Source organism: Peromyscus maniculatus, chromosome 16 (genome assembly GCF_049852395.1).
Source record: "Peromyscus maniculatus bairdii isolate BWxNUB_F1_BW_parent chromosome 16, HU_Pman_BW_mat_3.1, whole genome shotgun sequence".
Lineage (NCBI taxonomy): Eukaryota > Metazoa > Chordata > Mammalia > Rodentia > Cricetidae > Peromyscus > Peromyscus maniculatus.
The window spans coordinates 28,342,200-28,360,616 of record NC_134867.1 but is presented as its reverse complement, the minus strand read 5'-3'; the positions used below and the strand labels follow the sequence as shown (position 1 = coordinate 28,360,616).

The 18,417-nt window shown below is 35.7% G+C and overlaps 1 protein-coding gene and 1 non-coding gene across 3 annotated transcripts in view; one reads left to right on the top strand and one right to left on the bottom strand.

Annotated features, from left to right (window-relative positions):
- Positions 1–18,417, bottom strand: part of Nkain2 (sodium/potassium transporting ATPase interacting 2) — a 1,058,393-nt gene that overhangs the window by 552,090 nt on the left and 487,886 nt on the right. The window lies entirely within an intron of this gene.
- On the top strand, positions 17,270–17,342 carry Trnaa-agc (transfer RNA alanine (anticodon AGC)). Its single transcript has one exon. It is a non-coding gene; the product is annotated as a tRNA-Ala (tRNA).

Here is an 18,417-nt window from a genome sequence, read left to right as displayed (position 1 = left end):
GTAATGAACATTTGGATGACCTTTCCATGGCTTATGTTATATAGTTGCGATCTAGCCTCATTGAGGGTTCATGTAATATTTTGCATCCAAACCTACTAAATATCGACTAAGGTAATATAACTTTGGTGCTTTTATGAATTATATAAAAGAAAAAACCCACTATACATATTTTCATTGTTGAAACACCTTATGAGCTTCAAGCATAATTTCAAATGCATTTCCAATAAAAATTTAGGAACACTGTGATAGCTTTGTTTTATCTATTTTATTTTGTTATATTTTATTATCCTTTAGAAGCCCCTTTTTTTCCTAATGAGAGACAGAAAGAGGGTGGATATAAATGGGTGGGCATGTGGGAGGAACTGGGAAGATAAAAAAAGAGGAAACCATAATCATGATATATTATGTGAGAAACCAATCTATTTCCAACCAAAAGGAAAAAAATACTGTAAAATATTTGCCAGTTGTAATTTAAACCTCTTAGGAAGAAGTGATGTGTGAGTGTGCACAATGCACATAGGCAGCAATGTCAGTTCAACCCTTCTGACGCATTTGCACAAGTAATAATAAAATCAACTTTGCACAAATATACATAATCGAAAGTGCTAACTTAACTATGCAAACGACTTCCTCTTGTCGTGCTAACACCACTGAAACAGATACGCGTTACTCGGTGTCAATCTGGTTTTTGTGTTGTGTTGCATGCTTTTCTCATGGTGCAATTGGGAATGCCTATTTCAACCAAACTTTAATTATTCAGAAGTACAAGTGTCTGTGAAGCATAGGAATTTCCAGTCTGGCACATATGTATACATTCTCTTAAGCAATTTAACCTCATCTAATGATGCTTTTTATTGTAAATTCCAAGTTTTTGAATGAAAGTGAGAAGAGGTAAAACTAAAGTAGAGAGAACAGGGAGACAAAAAAAAGCAGGGAGGGGCTGTGCAGGGGGAGGTCTGGAGAAAATGGGAGGATGTAAATTAGGCCTAGCTATGATAATACTTTATTGTATACAAGTATAAAATTTTAAAATAAAAAATGAATGAATGAATGAATGAATGAATGAATGAATGAATGAAAACCTAGCCACCAGGGTAAAGGTTAACAATTGAATTGACATTTATATCTGCTGGGAGAGGGAAAATGAGTTTTTTGGTTTTTTTTTCCCAATACAGTCACACTAGTATATCAACCACTCCAGGGTGGGCCTCCTGATCAGGAGAAGTTGACTAACTTATAATGCTCTCTACTGTGTGTGTGTGTGTGTGTGTGTGTGTGTGTGTGTGTGTATGTGTGTGTGTGTGTGTGTGTGGTGTTATTTGGCTACAGTTTGCTGTTGTTTTCATTTCTTTGCGGATATTATTTCACTTTCCTTTTGTTGTTGTTGTACTGGGTTTTTGTTTGTTCATTGGGAAAGAACTTACATTTGAGTGGGTGGGGAGTGGGAGAGAATCGGCAAGAATTTAGGGGAGTGGAAGAACATGATCAAAATATATTTAAATTTATGTTTTTTAAATAATAGAAAAGAAAACTGCTGGAGAATGGTGCCAAACACCTTTAATCCCTACACTCAGGAAGCAGAGGCAGATGGATCTCTATGAATTCGAAGTCAGCCTGGTCTACAAAGCGAGTTCCAGGGTACATTTTTTTTATTAGTGGCTGACATGTGAGTCCCCAATCCCAAATATGTGGGTGGTTTCACCCCTGGGCAGGTGGTCCTAGGATGTATACAAAAACAAGCTGAGCAAACTGTGGGGAACAAGCCAGCAAGCAGCACTCTTCAATATCCTCTGCATTGACTTCTGCCTCCAGGTTCCTGCCTTGAGTTCCTGCTCTGACTTTACTGGGTGATAACTTAACAGCTACAAGATAAAATAAATCCCGAAGTTGCTTTTGGTCATGATGTTTTATCACAGCAATAGAATCCTAACTGAGACAGTAGCATGTAGGTTCTCACTGTCTAACTACTAAGTTCAAAACTGACACAGCCAACCTTTTAGGAACTACTCGTTTTTCTTAGGTTACCATATGTGCCTCTTGACCAAGAATAGAAAATGATAAAGAGAAACATTGTAAGCCATAATAAATTATTAAAATAAATATGCTAAATTCATCTGTGAATATAATGGAGAGAAGTATTTAAAATTTTAAAAAATCATTAACATTTCGATATTCAATACCTTAATATGTTAAAAAAATTGTCCAAGCAGTATGATCACAGTTGCCTTCTTCCTTAACATACTAACATGATATCTGTTACAGACATTACATTAACTTAAATTAACAAATGACATAAAGCCGGTAGTTAGTCTAGAAAAGGCTCTGGGTTGGATGCATGTCAAGCAGCATGGTACTAACTGAATTACCTCCAGAAAACTCATTCCCAACTTGCCTCTGTCACTGCAGGTTTATAATTTCGAAGAAGTGGTTTACTCTCTTAAACTTCAGCAACTTGTTCAAATCAATGGTTTGCACTTGAGGACTCCTCCATTGCTACTAGGCTTCCCATCAAACTTACATGGGAATAAGCTTGAGATTTGTGCCAATTCACACATGTTTTCCTTACTATAACCAATGCCAAATTTTCAAGCTAAAATATGCCACAAAGGTTGCCTTAGTTTCTATAACTCCATGTGTGTGCCAGATCAATAGGCATGAACTCGTCATAAAAAGGTATGCTGATTTAAGGGGCTCAAAGATACTGTTGAGGCATGGGAAATGACACTCCACACAACAAAGTAAAGCCATTCACAATGCCAGAGTCCCCTTGACCTGTTCTTGGCTGCCTTTCTTTCATCCTACATTCTCTCCTCATGGCCAGTCACAGATAGGAGAAATCTTCCTCAGGGCAACACAAAGAAACCTTTTCCCCAAGGCAGTCATAAAACCTTAAATTATTTCTCTAACTCTCTCTTGCTAAGGAAATGAAGAGCTTCATTGCAGAGGCCCTTGCTTCACACCTAAGAAAAAGAAATTTTACAAGTGAAAGGACAAACAGAATTTCACTATCTTACTACAACTCACTGCACCATTATTTTCATATAGCTTCTTTTTTCGGTCATATTTCCATGTCTGCCTGTGCTTATAGAATCAAAATTTTAACAGTTCGCACTGCTTTGCTAGGTCTTCAATCTGAAGGCTCCTGTGTCACATCTAACCATTATCAAATAAATCTGTTACGTTTATCTCTTGCTAAAACATTTTAATGCATAGTTCTGTCAGCCATGATGTAGTTTATGATGTGTAAGAGACAGTTCAGCCTTGTTCCTGCCTCTATAATATATTTAAATACTTTTTCTTTTTTCACTAAATGCTTAATTTGTTTGACTGTATTTAGATTTTTTTGTAAACCTGTATTTTTTTGACAAAATAAATGCATTATTCATTAAAAAACATAAAATTTAACATATAGTTGTGGGGTTTGGTGAATCTCCTACCAAATAACACATAAATGATTAATGACTACTATGATCAACTGGTAGTTTTCAGTTTTCATTTAGATTTGTAAGTAATTCTTCATCACACCTCACATTTTATATGTTGAAATAAGAAAACCTGGCCATTTATTGTTTGGAATCATTATCTATATTTAACTTCCACAGAACTTGTTAAATTTGTGGAATCCTTGGGCACCACTTCTGGGAAATTCATATTTTGGAATAGATTCCTATCTGAAATACAAGATTTAGCATATTTTAATAAATAACTCCAAGATGATGCAGAAATATAAAATGCTTTAAGAGGATATTTTCCTAAAGTGTATGGCAATGAAGAACAAGAAATTCAGTTGTAATTGTCAACCTTTATGCATATTAAAAGCTTTCCACTTCCATCAGTGACAACCACAGGGTACACGTGGCTATTGATCGAATGCTACTTCTACAGGATGAATTAATGGCTTCTTCTCCTGGAAGTATAAATATTTCAATGTGAGATCACCAAACCTTCAAACTATTAAACAACCATGAACAGCATCAAATCCCATTTATCCATCTTCTCTGGACATTTCTTGAGATTCTGCCTGGTGGAGTAACAACAAGCCGAGGAACTATAATTTAACCCTAAAACGTATTCATTATCAAGCATATCCTGATACAATCATTCTGCTTAGAATATTATATTTTCACTGTCATTATTCAACCAGAACATTTTTATCACTTGGATTTTTTTCTTTTTAAAGTGTGTGTGTGTGTGTGTGTGTGTGTGTGTGTGTGTGTGTGTGTGTATGTGTGTGTGTTGTGAGCATGCCAGAGTGTTATTCTGAGCACTAGTAGCTGTGCACGTAGGGGCCGCAAATCAACACTGGATGCTATCCTCTACTGCTCTCCACTTTACTTTTTAAGACAGGACCTTTCAGTGAAACTGGATCTCATCCTTTTTTAGATAGGTGAGCTGCCCATCGAGTGCTAGGGATTTGCCATTTTACCTATCCAACACATCATTGGATATCAGAGAACAAGTTTCATTTTATGTCCTCTATAATACATACAGTAAATTAGTTAGAGAATAGTCTCTCTATAACTCCATGTTCTTATTGCTCACAGAATAAACAAAAGTTATTGTTCATGTACTTTCCAACTCAAGTGTGTTTGTTTAGATCAAAATACTAATTATACTGTGCTTTAATGTTGCTTAGTTTTGTTTTATGTAGAAATAGATGTTGTCTTCTCCCATCAGAACAGCTACAATCCTCTGAGTAATGACTATTGAATGACTCAGCTCATGATTTGCCAACGGTAATAGCAAGAAAGGTAAGACTATGGGTAATTTGTTGTCTAAACTTAAAATAGTCTCTATCATGCTAGTTGAGAGTTGAGGAACAGGATTGCACACATCTTAGTGGGGCATTGGGAATGATCTGGCACCTATTTGATTGGTACATGTAAATCCTCAGCATAGAAATGTCAAGGGCAGCTTGCTGTAGTGATAAATAAAACTGCTGAGTCAGAGCAGATTTTGTTTTCTTTAATCATATGTTGCTTGTACTGAAATAATATTTGTGCTTATTAAAATTCCTAAAACATTTAGTTTACATATGAGCAATGAAGGTCTGCTTTTATTTCCGTAGATGATAAAAGATCAATTCCTTTTCACAATACCATTCATCATATATATTCATATATTTATATATATATAATATGTATCTTCATGTAGGTGTGATAATGAAGTATTTTTTTCCTTTGCCTATGTATCTAAAATTGTGATAGCCATGGGAACATTTCTTACTGAGTGTAGAAGCAGAAATTCCTGAGTGATGCTAAAGCAAATGCTTATTTTACAAAGCTCCCTCCCCAATTATTTTTACTAATCGATTCTTTATTCATAAGGGAAAGTCTACCATATTAGAAGACTAAAAATGTTCAAGTATATTTTTATTTTTTAAATATTCTCCCATAATTTTTGTAAAGTTTGATTGTAAACAGTGATCGATGGAAGTGGTGCTCCTGACCACTATGCAGCCATAAAGGTCAAGTATGGAATTAAACACACAAGAGACAAGCCAAGATGATAAAGAAACAGAAATCATGGTAAAGGAAATGAGAGAGTGGGAAGGATAAGAGAAGGAGAAAGGGGAAGAGGGAGGGAAGAAAGAAAGAACAAAAGGAGGGAGGGAAAACAGCCAAGATAAATTCTTTTATACAGAACATAGATTTGTAACTAATGGCAGGAGCAGGAGGGTACTGCAATAGTTTATATCTATCTATCTATCTATCTATCTATCTATCTATCTATCTATCTATCTATCTATCTATCTATCTAATATCTATCTATCATCTATCTATCATCTCTCTCTATCATCTATCTATATCTATCTAATATCTATCTATCTATCTATCTATCTATCTATCTATCTATCTATCTATCTATCATCTATCTAATTACTACTGAAACTAAAGATTAGAAATAAGTGCTCAACATCAAGAAATGTCTACAATAAAGATAAATGGACTGAATAGAATATGAAGTATGAAGGCTGTTGCTATAACTGAATCTGAATTGGCCGGGGCAAGACTTCAAGTGGTGGGAGTGGGAAACCAACCCAGCCACATAACCTTCAACCTACAGTTTGTCCTGACTATAGGATGTGCTGGACAAAATGTGGCACAAAGATTGTGGGAGTAGCCAACAAATGACTGGTCTAGCTAAAAACCTGTGCCAGGAGAGTAAGCCAAGCCCACCCCTGACACTGGCTGGAGCACCAGGACCCACACTCAGGATGACCCAGAGAACTATGATGATTCAGACATGACTGAAGGAAAAAAATGTCAATGTAATGATGTCTAACAATATTCTGATATACTCAAAGTTGGTGTCTAGCCCAATTGTCATTAGAGAGGCTTCATCCAGCAACTGATGGAAACAGATGGAGACCCACAGTGAAACATATGTGGATCTTGGGCAATCCTGCAGAAGAGGAGTGGGAGAAGCGTTGTAGGAGCCAGATAGGTCAAGGACAGCACAAGAAAATGTACAGAATCAGCTTGTCTGGGCTCATAGAGGCCCACAGAGACTGAACCAAAAATCAAGGGTCTGCATGAGATTCACTCAGGCATTCTACATATATGTTACAATTGTGTAGCTTGGTCCTCTTGTGGGACTTCTAATAATGGGAACAGGGGCTGTCTCCAACTTTCTTACTGGCTTTTGGAATCCTACTTCCCATACTGGGTCACCTTGCCCAGCTTTAATACCTGGGAAGGTCTGAGTCTTACTGTAATCTGATATGCCATGTTTTGTTGATGACCATGGGAGACCTGCCCTTGTTAAACAGAAATGGAGGAGGAGTGGATTGGGGAGTGGGAACAGAGGAGTAAGGTGGGAGAAGGAATGAGAGGAAAGGAGGGAGGAGAAATTGCAGCTGGGATGTAAAATTAATTAATTAATTAAAAAAAAGAATCCCAACTTACTATGAGATTATCCCCAGCACCCTGAGTGTCACCCTCATATTAAAACAATTGCACTATTCTTTCAGAGTATCCTTTTGATAAGGTAGAATTTTTCTTTCCTTGCCAAACTTCTCTTCCAAGGAAGGAATTTTTACATTATAGGAAATACTTCAGGGCTCATTAGAACTTAGAATCAGCAACAACAAACCAAAAACTCACTCACACCAGTAATTCACCAATCCTTGATGATAAAACATTTTAGATGTCCCCTGAATCTCAAAATCACTGCCTCCATTAGCTCTTCAGCATCGTCCCTGGTCAGAATGTCTCCTAAGCACTGTCACATTTCTGTGGAATAAATTCCTCACACTAGCACAGTTATCCTAAAAGCTCACTCTAATTCTGATGCTTATGAACCCATTTATGTTAATTGGTTTATTTCCGCATTCAACCAAATTCATTTTTATCTTTAAAAGGAAGGAAATTCTTTACTCTTTCCATCCCTTTCAGAGAAGCCCTCCATTTTCTATTCTCTCTCGTACTTTTCCTTCTATATATCTGTTTCCTTTTATTTGCTAGTTTATAGTCATGTTGTTTCTCTCTACATACTTTCTGGCATTGTATTAATTAAGGTTTTTCATTGTATTCTAACTGAAGATAATTCCTGGTTCAGCAGTGCCCAAGAGGTGGATTTCTCCTTGTAGCTGATCTAGCATTGTTGCTTATTTCTCTCTTCCTAAGAAACATGAGTCTCAGTTTCCATGCTCTTTACTCTTACAGTTCTTTTGCTGTTTCTCTACTCATACTGTCTATTGCTTACTTATATTTTCTTCTCACTTATGTATTTCATGAGGTTTCTATATATCCTTTTATATTTCTTTGATTCCTTATCTCGTCTTCAACTGTGGTCTGAGTTCGCCATATTAAAAATGCTTAGCCATACTATTGAAATATTTACAAACCTTGATTCTGCCTGCATATTGATGACTTAACAAATTTATTGCCCTGCCCAGAAATACCCACCTTGGTCCTAGATTTCTGTCTGTTCCTGTTTGATTGACAGTTTTATATAGTTCATAATTTTTTATATAGTTTATATATATATATTATATAATTTATATATATATATATATATATTATATAATTTATATCCCTTGAAAGATGCATCCTCTCCACACTGGACTTCATATTGCCTTTCACTGTCAACACTGTAAGAGGCATTTTTACCCACCTGGCTACACAAACCCAAACTATGAAAACTGCTTGATAGTTTTCCTTTGCAATATTGAAGAAATCATTGAGATTTAACTACACTTAGACATCTCCAATCCTGCCTTTTGTCTGCATCCTAATGGCTGAGCGAGCTCAGTCCTCCTCGGTTACATTTGCAGGACTGTGGGTCTCATGGTTTCTTCCCCACACTTGGGTCTTTCTTCCCTTTTATTAGTGCTTCTTGTTTTCTACAGTCTAATTGTAAGACAGAGATCTCACCTTGTCACCTTTCTATTTAGAACCTCAAAGGATGTCTCCAAAACAATTGTTCCTAATTATTTTCTACACCCTAGCATTTGCTAAGAGAGTGATAAGTTAATATCTTTTCTTTCCTGTGAGGTTGTATTCATGCTCCAGGAAGCACAGTTCACTGAGTCAAACCATAAAGGCATGATTTACAGAATAAAATATCAAAGTCTGTCTTAAAGGTCCCAAATCCTGCTACTGTCATTTATATGCCCTGTTCAGTAGCACTTGAGGTCCAGAAATGTGACAACCTCATCTTTGTTTCTGCATATTTTAAGATCCATTTTATATGATTTTTTTTCCTGCCTGGAAAAAATACCATGCATTCTTCGTGTTCTTGTCTGAATTTTATCTTCATTATAGAGTCCTTCGACTCCCTCAGGTAGATACTGTACGACTGCTTCCCCTTCTTACAATTTTTTTTCTAATAATATTTGTGAATCTAATGCTTATATGCTGTGTGAATGCCTTAAAATTGTAGGAGGTACTTTAGACATAAGTTTTGTATAAACAAGTCACTGATAATATGGTAGGAGACAATGTTTTTGTACCTTTAATTTTGGCCACATGGTACAGCTTTTGAAACAGTATGAAAAAGGCTAATGTCAGAATGCTGTAGGTTGAATGAAATGAACATAAATCCAATATGATCAGTGAGGGAAGTTTAGTAGTTGAATTCATCAAAATGTACTGTCTGTGCCATAGAAGCTATAAAGTTATAAAAAGCAATAATGGAGAAATACTGAATCAAAGGATCTGTGGATGGGAAGGTGTTTTAATCTTTTCTCACAGCCATCCCATAAGTGGTCTATCCTTCATGTCTATCAAGTGAGCATCCAGGCGGTGCCTGGTCAGCCAGCTGCTCCTTTGGGAGGCTGATCTGAGAAATACCACAGTCACAAGAGCAACAGCAGAACAGGTTTCATATTCTCTCTCTCTCTCTCATGTGAAACATAACACACACTGTGCAAGAAACGTGAAAGAAATTAATTCAACAAGGCATAACACTCTTAATTGCTTTTAAATGAAATGTTTCATATACATTTTAGCATACAATCTTAAGAAACTTTTCAGCGAATAATTAAATTTAAACCAATTAACTTTAGTACTTCTTCAAAACAGAAAAATGTGAGATAATGGAAAAGAGACAGAATACTAAACTAAAGCTGTGAATATACCACCAGGAAAACCAAGGAACACCGAGTGTGGGACCTACATTCACTGATGGTATGGTAATTTTATTTTTAAGATAAACGATGTTTTCCTTATATTTGCAGGCTAATTTTTGTTTTTAAAATGACAAAATAATTTATATTGTGAATCATCACTGTAAAAACTGGAAATAACAGTCATTTAAAATATTATTTTCTTTTCAAAAAAGATATTACTTGTGGAATATTTATTTAACTGGGCAAAGATGAGCTATATTTGTTTATGCTGTGGAATATTTCTTTAACTATGTAAAGTGTTACATTTGTTTATGCTGCATTTGTTTGATGGTGTAAGGATGTGTGTTTAATTATGTGAAGATGTGTTGCATCTGTTTCACTTTGCCTGCCTAAGGCACCTGATTGGTCTAATAAAAAGCCAAATGGCCAATAGCTAGGCAGAGAAAGTATAGGCAGGGCTGGAGGGCAGAGAGTAAGTAGGAGGAGAAATCTAGGCTAGAGAGAGAGAAGAAGAGGAAGAAAAAGGAGAGAATGAAGGAGAAAAAGAGAAACATGCCCAGGGCAAGAAGCTAGGCCAGCCATCCAGCCAGACACTCGAGTAAGCAGGAAAGTACTATATACAGAAGGAAGAAATGTAAAAAGCACTTAAGGAAAAGGTAGATAAAGAGAAACAGGTTACTTTAAGTTAAAGAAAAATGAGCTAGCCAAAAATGAGCCTAAACTAGGCCAAGCATTCATAACTAAGTCTCTGTGTCATGATTTGGGAGTTGGTTGGTGTCCCAAAAGAAAAGCCTGATACACTTTAGAGAGAATATATATCACACATATATCTGTGACAAAATATTATTCAGGAATCTAGCAAAAATTTAACAGGCTTTTCTTTTTCCAGTTTCCAATGTTAAAGGATAGTAAGTATAGAATCTACTGAATAGATTCTTGGGTGCCATCCTCGTTCAGGTCTTGTTTAGGCAGCCATGTTGTTGAGATGTCATGGGTTTGAATAGCTTTCCTGACATTTCCAGAAGACATAATCTTACAGCAGATATCCTGTTCTTCTGGATTTTTATTCTGCAAATTTCCTTGAACATGGATGCTGGCACTGTGTTACAGATGTATCACTTGGGGCTGGACACTACATAGTCACTTGTTTTCTGCATTTTGATGAGTTGTGGTTGTATGTAATTGTCTCCAACTGTTGCAAAGAGAAGCTTCTTCGTAGACATAGGAACATGGGAAGGGGAAATTTCATGGGTCCTAACTCTAGACAAAGAACACCAAGCCACTAGGTATGCTGAGAATGGGAATAAAGAGTCTTCCCCGGGAAGAGCACACCAATTTATTTTCTAATGCCAAGTGGTCATCACTAAATCATATACATACAAGCAATATTACATGGGCCTATTAGGTTGTAGTGATTTATTTAGAAACACATATATATAAAATACAAGCCATATATAATACATATATAAATAAAACAACAATTAAATAAAAGGACAATGAATTTGAGAGAGAGCAAGAAAGGATGGAAGGGACAGGCAAGGGGTGAGAAGGAGGAAAGGCAAAGAGGAATTGGTCTAATTCCATGTATTGTAATTAAATGGATTCTTAGGGAATTTGAAACTAAAACCACATTGCTCCCTGCAGTTGCCCTTATCCAAACATATAGAACCATGTGCCATCATGCTGTGTTAGCCCAGAGTGACTTAACAGCAGATGCCCTACTGACAGTGGATTTACTACATCGTGCTCTTTGGTACTTCAAACATGAGCCGTTTATTCACTCTGCTGACTTTGTAGAAAAGTAGCTACTTGAGATCTTTATCATTTTATATTTAAAATTAGGTATTATTTATAAGTCTGTTCTTTTTAAATAGATATGTGGAGCCTTTTACCTTTACCTAAATATAGAAGCAACCCATAAAAAATCCCCTTATAGAGCTGTGACAGGTAAATTATGAAAACAGTGACCAGTATACATCTTAGCATCTGTCTAGTGCAGTCATTTATAACCCTGTGTAGAGGTCAGTGTCAGGGCGAAGCATCTTTCATTCCTAGCGACAGTACTCATAACAGGAAGGGAAGTTTGAAAAAGCAGTGTCTGTTTTCTGCTGAGCTGTAAAACTTGTAAATCATAATAGAAAGATTAAAAATGGAAAGAGATTGAGATGGGAAAGAAGAAAGGTCAATTATTGCTTAAAGTTTTGTCATAAAAATTAGTGACAGGAAGATATCAAAGGACTTTAAAATAAAGTTTTATTTACTTACTATTTATTTATTTATTTATTCAGAAGAGGATGAAAGTCATTTTGATTACCACTCATTTCAGAAATTTTAAACTCCTCAGTAATGTGTTGTCATTACTTACCTATGTTTTTAATGAAACATAGTGAAGGTCATATTGAAACAAAAACTGGATTTTTATAACATTTTGTAAAGATTTCAAAGAATGAGAAAAATATTAACTGAGTCCTTTGTATTAGTCTTTGATTCTGTACTCACGGTTACTGACAATTTAGAAAACAAACCAAGGTTTACACAGTCAATTTGACTTAAATATGAGCCAATGAGTCATTTCATTTTTGATATGAGAGAGCTATGTCCTTCCTCTCTTGTTTCAGAGCCTCTAAACATTTTGATATTTTTACTGAAGAAATTAGTTTGTTCTGAGAAACATGATATCTAGCTGAATGTCTGATTTTGTTTCACATGACAATGGACAGAAATTCAGGCTTTCAAATTACTAACAAAACTATCCCATCAGTATGTGGTTAATGTTGTTCATACGTTTGTTAAATCTCTTCACCTTTTCAGGACTCCCAGGAGATACAATGGAATTGTAGAATAAAAGTGGTTATTTGGCTGGAGGTGTGGTCTATATGCACACCAATGTTATACCACATTATTTTCTTTCTATTTTGATTCTTAGTAATAGCAAACATGTACTTTTTTTAAAAAAAAATTCATTTCTTTCCTTCCTTCTTCCCTCATCCTTCACTACCCTTTCTTTTCTTCCTTTATCTCTGTGGAAATATGCCTTTTCATCCCAGTACTGATGACCAAACCCAGGGCCTTATATTTGTTAGGTCTTTGTCACTGAGTTAAATTCACAACTTCTACAGTAACATAAAGCAAAATTCTTTAAATTAAATTCATTTCCAGTTAGCAAGCAAATGCAAATAGAACATCTAATTTGGTCAATCAAAAGCAAAAGCTTCCATTTTGGTTAATGTGTAAAGTTATCTCTAAAAGAATGGCAAAAACCGACATAGACTAAAACAATGCGTATGTTTTAAAATGCTGATGCTATCATGAGGCATTTTAGGTTGAACGATGAGAACTAAAATGTACCAACATAAGGCCAGCATGGGCCAATAAGTGGCCTGTATGTGACTGTCAGGATCGAGGAACTTAGAAGGGAGTCCTGGGTTTACACACACAAGCTGGAACCGATGTTGTGACTGCCCTACACTCAGGCACTCTAGAGGAACTTGGAGACTAGAAACAATTGAAATGATTATGGCAGGGAAGTGATGTGGTCCATGATCACCTAGGCTTGTCACAGCTGGAGGGGCTTTTTTGACTAAGTTGCTATCAAAGCCTGAACTAGTCTCCAGAGACCCTGTGATAGCTGGTTTTATGTAAACTTGACACTAGCTTGAGGCATTTTGAAGAGGGAATATCAACTGAAAAAATACCTCCACCAGATTGACCTTTGGGAGGCCTATAGTACATTTTCCAGACTAGTGACTGGTGTGGAAGGCCCAGCTCACTGCGGCTGGTGCCACTTCCGGGCTGGTGGTCCAAGGTGCTTTAAGAGCAAAGGCTGAGCAAGTTATCAGTAGTAAACCAGTAAGTAACACTCCTCCATGGCCTCTGTATTCGTTCTTGCCTTGGGGATCCTGCCCTGATTGAGTTCTTCCCTGACTTTCCGCAGTGATAGACCATTATGTGCAAGTATAAGATCAAATGAACTCTTTCTTCTCCAAGTTTCTTTGGTCATGTGGTTTATCACAGTTATAGAAACCTAAGAAAGACCCACAGTGATGCCAAACAGGTTCAAGATAATTTTGGACAGTAATTATTGGAGATACTACTCTGGTCCTTACTATGACACCAGCAATCATGGAGAAGGACATGATAGGTGATAGATGCTGGCCAGATTTTCCATACTGCAGCAGATGGTGTTTGGTACATCACCAAACAATCTTGGTATATATTAGGTGTTCTTTCAATCAATTCCTAACCCCAGCTGTAAAATAAAAAGACATGACTAATGTCTTTGATATGGATAAACAGCACAGGATATACTCAGAACATTCAAGGCAGTGAGGGAGTAGGAGGAATTGTGCTTTATGATACATAGACTGAATGGATGTGAATCTAGTTTTTGTAGTTTATATAAAGGACCCAGTTGATGAAATCTATTTCATCAATTTAAAGCCAGGTCAAGTCTGTTCATTTGTAGGTAGCATGAACATTCTCCATTTGAGAATGCAAAGTATTTAATAAATTATCATAAGTATTTCTTAGTTCCATATAATTTTCTTTAAATGGAAATTCATGGGTGTTTTAAGACATATTAATAATGCCATTAAAGGTGTACTTTTAAAAAGATGATTTGTAAACATCACAAAAAAAGGCCACTACATAAAATAAAGATAGATATTCACCTATATGTATATATATATATATATATATGATACATATTACACACACATATATCACTTCCACAGCATACATCAAGTTTGCACACATAGCCTGATACATTGACGATTTTTATGTGTTAACATTATCTGTAAATTATTCATCTGGAACACCCCATACAGATTATTGGCCCTATGCCTAATATATAAAGCAGTCACAGAAACCTGCATTTAATGATCAGAGTAACATAGTAGATGACTTATTTTTGGAACATTCATTTTATAATTTAAATCATGAAACTCAGTGACAAATGAATACATCAAAATATATAAAAAATCCAATTTAAACAATGAAGCAAATATCAGCCATGGGAATATTAATAATCTCAATACTTCAGTTTTGTAAGTCTGTTCTCTCCACAATTAGAAATAGGCTGTCTCACTGTATGGACAGAAAATTTGCTGCAGGTGGATGACAGTGTTTTTCTCTTGAAAGAAAAATAGGAAGCAAAAATAACAGAGTCAGGGGCAACTACAGTGAACTGGAATCTGTTAAACTGTGACCGGAACACTAAAGCAGTCTAAAAATATCGCCAGCCCCTGAGTAGCTCACAGGTCTTGTGTGGCTGAGGTGAGATGAGCCACTAGACAAACACTTAAGTACTGACCCTCAGTGCACTAGCTGGATGCCTGAGAGCCAGTCACTCAATGGAGCTCAGAGAGCCGTGGTTCACCTGCACGCCTAGCTTTCAGACTAAAGGAATGTATAAGTTAAGACTTGAAAAATATCATCATAGCCCAGATTACTTTGAAGTGTTTTTTGTTGTTATTGTTTTGGTTTTTTTCTTTTTGGTTGTTTCTGATTTTTCAAAATTATCTAGGTTAGAATTAGCTTTCATCAGCTTTTCTATTTCCAAGACTTTTTAAACATGTTGGTGAAAGTAAGTAAATGTGTAAATGTAAAATCCAGTTTCATAGCATCTTCCTGACTCTGTGGAAAGCAGATGAACAGTGAGGACCTGAATTATAAAAAAGCAAACACAAGAGTCACTTCTGAGAAGCACATCTAGTAAAAGAATTATCAAGCAGCTAGTGCATTCTCAGCTGGGAAAATGTCTGATCTCCTGAAGGGCATCACAGGAAAAGAAAGGAAACAAAACTTTTGTGAGGCACCTCATTCACCTCCCCACCTCAACCCCCCGCAAAATCCTGTCTAAAGCAACCTAAAACAGACTGTTTATGCATTACTAGAAAGTTCTCCATTCTGTGTTTACTGCATCAAATTCACTTAAACAACTTTTTATATAAAGAATATTACTTGACCTTCACTCCAGGGCTTCCAATTCCACAGGTAGAGACCTGGATCTTTTCTATTGCTAACAGGAATCAGTGGATGTACTGAGTGCCTTTGCTTTAAGGACCCTTGGAGCCTTTATCTGAGAGATGATGCTTGTGTACAGTAACTTTGGCTGTTAGGAAATCTAGCTTAGACAATAACTTACATCCTGATGCACCATGTGCTAGCTGGATGTTTGAGAGCTGTTGGTCTAATAAAGCCCAGACTTTCATTGCTCACACACTCTCAGCTTTGCAAAGAATTAGAAAAAGTTAACTGAAAGGATTAGTTTGTGTGGTGAAAAAATCCCCTATAATTTGTAATAGAGTAAGGGTTTGAAGTCAGTTTGTTCCTAGGTATAAAAATAATAGAACTATGGTAGATTTTGAAGAAATTAAAAGTACAATAGATTTCTGAATAAAATGAGTCCATGGAGGCAAAAATGGATCAACATGAAGACATTTTATTTAACAGGAAATTTAAAATTTAAAATTTAAAATGAGACTTTTTAACATTACTTTTCTGAATATCCAGCTTGACATCCTCTTATTTTTTTTTAATTTTCAAAGAAATATACAAACCTGTAACTTCCAAAGCCAAAGAAGAAGGGTAGATAAGTGTAAGTAATGCTTAGTTCCATAGAAGGTTGTGCTAAATATGGGTGCTGTGATTATGGTCAAGTGACCATTAAGGAAGTGTATTGATAAGTGTCATTACAAAGGGAAGGAGAGTAATATTAGGATGACCAAAACTTTATTTTTATTATGGTAGAAATTGGCAGGCAATTTCTTCAAAATTGATCTTTATTATGGTCAAAATTGGTGGGTAAATACGTCAAAAGGTATACTTTTGGCTGTGTGTAACTTCTTAGGTTGTGAAATAGAATTTAAAAAATTCAGACTAATAATGTATCATGAACATACAAGTGTTAAACAGAATAGTTTGATAAAAATGCTGATAGGCTAATATAAATGCTGATTACTAAAAATAAAATAATAGTAGAGGTCACGATTACTTTCCTAACTTAACTAATAACCAGTTACCACTATAAGAAAATTAAATATTACACTATAAACATAAATGTTAAGCTTATATTCATATAAATTTTCAGTTTCCTGAAATTGAAGCTGTAGAGTATTAACATAAATTAAAGTCTTCAAAAATTCTACTTATAAACATTTTTAAACTGTAGAGTTATAGAGTTGTAGAAATTCTAAATTAATTACAATCACTTCATGAAAAATTGCTGCCTTATTATTCATCAGACTGTAATCCCACATCAAATAAACATGGAAAATACATCTGATGAATACCTTCTGAAACAGACACACAACTATTAAGGAAAAAAGGGAGTATTGTATATATATCTATACAAGACATAGCTCATCTGTGTCAATGCCTTTAAGAACAATATCCATTTATTTCTCCTTTAATAACTGTATTTTGTCCAGTTATCAGAACTGTAAAATATGGAGGCAAGAGAATCTACAGAAATGGTGACTATTTCACAGTTCAACATATTTGATAGCTTCTGGCCTTAAGTTCTTGTACACCTCAACAAAGCATCTTGGGAGATGCACTTGAAAAATAAATCAGTCTTCTTCATGTCAGGCATAAATACAAAAATCTTATAACTCTGTAGTTATTAACAACAGGCTACAGGAATACTTAAAATAAAGAGTGAAAGTGAAGAGATTAAAACACCAGAAATGGGGGTTGGGGATTTAGCTCAGTGGTAGAGCACTTGCCTAGCAAGCACAAGGCCCTGGGTTCGATCCTCAGCTCCAAATAAATAAATAAATAAATATTATAAAAAAATTAAAAAAAAAACACCAGAAATGAAGAGGAGCTTTGAAAGACAGCAGGCCATTAACATAGTACCAATATTAGGGATATATGATATATGTAGAAGGTAATGTAATATTCACTTAAGTCTTTTATGTTTGAATGGACTTTGCAGCCCTGGAACTTTAACAATTTGGGAAGTGTAGAAGGTTCATATAGAGCAACGACGTGGCCGTTGCACAGGAAAAGTAGAAATTGCCTGTTCTATGGCATTAAATAGAAGAAAAAGTAGTGCTTAAATTTCATTTTGAGTGCTGACCAGAACAATACATAAAACTTAAGACAGTATTATAGCTATTCATTTGGAAGTACTTTTAAATGTTAACCCCAGGAAAACATTTGCAGTTGTGCCTGGATTTCAGTGTGTAGCAAACAATAATGCTCTAAAATGGTAAAGAGGGCATGCAGAAATCATACTATCATAAAGTTCCTAAATTGCATCACTCATAAATATTTTTTCTGCCTATCCTATTGTGGTATAATAAAAAGTATCTTTTATAGATACTGAATGGGAACTCAGCACACCAGTGTTTACCCAAACATAATGTCCAAGAGCGTGAGGGATTGGAGGAGGGAGTAAGCAGTTGGTGCTGCTTTGATGAATGGAATAATGGGACACAGAAAATACCCAGACGGTAAAAGATTTTGAAGTAATAGAGCAAACCTCAGCTGGCAATGTTACTGTTCTACTTATCAAACAAGAGATTCTAAACTCCATATTACCTCAGCAACTTAGAAGAGGATGCATTCTGTGCTATGCATTAGGTGAATCTGTCTATAGAAGAAGAGGGTTTCAGAACGTTACAACAGCACAAAGCTTCATTCAGGGAAATGAGAGCAATAATCACAGGACAAATGTCATTAATGAAGTTGTCTCAAGTGACTTTCTTTTCTAGACTTAAAGGATATTGGAAATGTAAATGCTAGTGATTCTTTATTCTCATCCTTTCAGCTCAGAAAATGAGAAGCACTCAGTCCAAGACTCACCAGCAAATGGACACATGCAAATGGTGTAGAAA